Below are 4,482 nucleotides of genomic sequence, written 5' to 3' on the forward strand. Positions count from 1 at the left end.
TTCAAATCTATCTAGTAAAGGATGTCTCTACCGTGCTTGGTAACCAGGAGTTCTTTATACTAAGTTTTATCTTGTTACCACTGGAAAGGAGGCCAGGGGGTACTGTTTGTACACAGTGTGTGTTCACATGTACAGCTGTACCCGAATATCCTTCTGATGGCACGTTTGTACTTATTGAGCTCCAAATGAAAGGTGGCTATTTTGGGGCACTGTTGAGGTATTCCATCTTTCATTGTTGGTTTAACCATGTTATTCTTGCTAGTTAGTGCATGCAAAGAAATAGACTATTCCTATCATACCAATAAGCATAAGCCCCACAAGGCCTTCATTGGGGGTTACGAATAACAGAGTAGGCAATAATAGGGGAATAATTGGCCAATAAGGTCAAATATTTCCAGCTGTGTGGGCGAATGTAATTCCGATGGCCAAACTCCCCTGGAAACTTGCTCTCCTCGGTAGAATGATTTTTTTTTACAATTGTTTTCCTAGCGCTGTTATTCAGGCAGATACACACAAAGCATAACGTACGTCGCTTATCTTATACCCTATAATATCATCATGAGATAATTCCTCTGCGGAATCTTCAAGACAAAAAATCGCTCCTTCGTAACCATGGCAACAAAGCAAGACACTTTGAGAAAGGAGGACGAAATAAGATCATAGCTTACCGTTAGAAAAGGAGCTGAGTTTGAAGCCAGGAGACGAAAAAAGTCGTCTGATTGGAACCCGGATCTGTGGGCTGACCCGCGCCGTTACACATCCACAAACACGCCTGGTGACGTCACAATCAGACGACAGGCGAGTGAAAGTCCGGTGTCAAAGGACGTGGGACGATACCAAGTGCAAAAATGGGGGAGGATCAACAGGTGGTTTTGACTTTTCAAATTATCTCTTTGGTACAGTCAATCGGATTATCCTGCCCAAGCGACTACCTCTTCTTAGCGACCAACTGGTCATTACGACCGCTTTTTCTCGGTCCCGAAAATTTTCTCCATTGACGTAAGCATTACGCAACCTCTTCACAACGACCACCTGGCCAAAAATTGGGGCAGAACAGGACCAAATACCTGCCCATAACGACTGCGTCATTTTCAACCTTGAGGTGTATATATAATATTTGTCTGAACTCGCCAGATCTTGTGGGAACGCGCAAAAGAAAGATTACTTTTGAAATCTGATTGATCACAAGTGTGCAAACAACATCTGAATTGAACAGATATACTATAGTATAGGAAATGTAGCCTGGTTCAATCGCGTCTCTAGTATGTATCATTTTTGCCATGGCTTCCAACTCTGCAACAGATAAGCTAAAGACAAACGTCTACATTTCAAATAAAATTGACGGCGAAGGTTGTAAAAAAAAAAACAAGTAAAAGACATGTAAGGAATGTAGCCTGATTTAATTACAACTATAGTGGTTCTGTCTAATGATATGGCATACAAAGAAAGAGGGACCATTACGCCCTATAGGGTTATGGATAGGTAGTAACATAGGATGGATAATTGTCCAGGGGAGTCAGTGCAGTGCGCTGGAAGAGTAACATTTGCAATGAAACCCTTTTGTAGCAAAACTCCCCTAGCATATTACTCAACGTATCCTCACTATAACACAGCTTTTGTTTTGTGCAATTACTAACAAGAAAGGAAGGAACAACAGAGGATGTAGAAAGGTACATAGCGGCAGTTAATTGTGCCGTGTTTCTTCCTGGCGGTATAACGGAACCCCCTCCCAACCACGCGCCCGTTCTCCGTGTAATTCCGCGGTGTGTTATGATTAGCGATATTACGTTTTTAGCAGGACAAGAGTGACAAAAATATGTACAGAAGAAGTGGCAAACAGCAACATGTAACTGGAGAAAATGATGCGTTGATCATTTGTCAAATCACTATCGCTAGAGAAATCGTCGTAAACGTGGCGGTATTATGGTAATGAGTGTTAGTTTCGGAGAGGGCATAATTTCTATTTTCACTCGAAAATCGGTGCGGGCGCGGATGTCAGCCGTACATTCAAGTCATAAGCTATTGTTGTCAACCTTGCAGTGCCTTATGGCCCATAGGGTAGCCTTACTGTTTTAGTAGCAGGGGTATATGTTTACAAGGAATGGTTGCTAGCCCTTTCACTTTTACGTCGTTGAGGCATCTCGAATTAGGGACCTCATCTTACAACCCTTCCGAAAGACTGGTGCAGCCCCAACCAGCTGGATGCCCTTCCCCGTGATCAAAATGGAATCTCCCAGTCACCAACTACTTGGAACCAGGAGCTCAACTGTGCGGCTACTACCAGTTGAGCCACAGGGACATTATTTTCACTGGAAAATCGGTGCACGCGCGCAGATGTCATCCATAGAACCGAGTCAGATGGCTGGCAGCCAAAGCTCAGGCGGGAAAACAACAAAATCGATCCACAGATTTGACACAAATGGCGACAAGTCTACCGGTCGATATTTGTTGTGGTGATCACGTGATCATCAGCCTGAGGGCAATGACCTTTTGTGACGGGAGATCTGGCCACAGCCGGATGGGAAGGGGAAGAAAAACTTACTTTGGCTGCTTCCCAAAAATATCCTATGTATAATAAAATATATAATATAAAATATCCTGTGTAGGTAATTATAAGATTTGATCCACCCACACCGGGATGGACCCATACTCTTAGGCCATGTTGGTTTGATTATATGGATGGCATCCGATGCGCATCATTTTTCGGCCTTTTCCAAAAAATGAAGAAAACAAGTTTTCAAGCATACTGTGATCCGAGCAAAGCAGCCTCAAAACAAGCAAAGATATGTCGTGGATTGCAAAGACAAGTATCGGAAAACTTAAACTATTGTCATAGAACATTCGAAAGTCAAAGCAGATGTGAAAGAACAAAAAATGAACATGGCCACAAACATCGTAACGTGTGGCTCTCTTCAAACTGTGTGTGAACATCGGTTTTCTGTGAGAGAACGTCCCTAAATGAAGCTAGGTACTCATTTTCACCTTAGTCGAATGAGTAAATCGTCGTGGAGTGCCTTTCTCATGGCCAATTGCAAGAGGACAACATTGGGGCTTGCTAGGGATTCGAACCCAGGACCTTCAGATTCAAGAATCCTAATCACAAGACCACCTTGTTAATAATACCCTTTAGACCGCGATTATGATTTGATCATATGAATAACATACCCTCTTGAAAACCCAAACCTGATTCGAGCGTGCGAATTAAAAAAAAACAGTTTGGCAAAAAAAGGTTGTCTTCGTTGTGGAGCAAAGGTGGTCAATATTCTCATGGATGTTGAACAATGACATAACACAAAGAATACCACGCCAAACAATATATTCTTCATTTTTTTTTTGCATAACTTTTTTCTTTGATATTGGAATTGACGGTGACATTCTATGACGTTAGTATACGTATTTCATTTTTGTGTGTGCAATCTACGGGTCATGTTTGCAGCTACTTTGTACGATTTACAATATGGTTCAAACCTTTTATCTTTGGAAAACGGCCAAAAAGTTTATGCGCTCGTGGCCTTATTAAAATAAAATGGAAGGCACTGCAATGTGTTCGTGGAAGAAACAGGAAAGAGCATCTCGGTGATGACGTCATGGAAATTCCAAGGCGGGAAAACTCGTGTCTTTAGACAAAAGACGTCTTATGGTTGTGACGTCAGACGACTTTATTTTGTTACGGAAAATGGAGCCGAGGAAGAAAAGAGGACTTCTGATGGGAATGCAGTAGAGAGAGGGATGACGTCAGTCGGTAGCGAAATGTCCATATTTGGCGATTGGAACATGGAAAACAACATTTCTTAAAAATTGTCAGCCCTTGGTGCTAGTGCACGTGTTTGAGTATACATGTGTGTGCGCACGTATATGTACGTGTGTCTGCACGTGTGCATGTGTGTATCTTGTGTGTGCACGTGTGCGTTCAGTTGTGTTTATGTTCATGCATATGTGTGTACGTGTGTATGTCCCTGTACACGGATGTGTGTGTCTACGTATGGCGGATGTGTATCTCTTGCACGTGTGTGTGTGTCTCTCTGTGCACATGTGTGCGTGTGTATACATGTTTATGTGTGCGTGTGTGTGTGCGTGACTGTGTGTGCACGTATGCGTTTGTTCGTGTGTCTTTCTGTGCACCTGTGTGCGTGTGTGTGCATATGTATGTATGTATGCGTGTGTGTGCGTGAGAGCGTGTGTATGTGTGTTTGTATGTATATCTGTGTGCCGTACGCGGTATCCTGTTGACCCCTGTATGTTTTTTTATTATTTTCAAATTGGCTTCTGTGCGTGTGTGTGTGTGTGTTAATTTAGGCAGTTATGTGCCATCGCTGCGCATAATAAGACAAAAAGCCTTCTCTACGATTCATGGTCAATCGAAATACGTCTTACGAAAAGGGGTTAAGTACCTATATTTGTCCAGTTTGTACCTAAAACACAGTTCCTTCTATATGGCACTATGTTTATGTAATGATAGAAACACCCTAGTCTCTCCAGAAC

This window comes from Branchiostoma floridae, chromosome 3 (assembly GCF_000003815.2).
Source record: "Branchiostoma floridae strain S238N-H82 chromosome 3, Bfl_VNyyK, whole genome shotgun sequence".
In the NCBI taxonomy this organism is placed as follows: Eukaryota; Metazoa; Chordata; class Leptocardii; order Amphioxiformes; family Branchiostomatidae; genus Branchiostoma; species Branchiostoma floridae.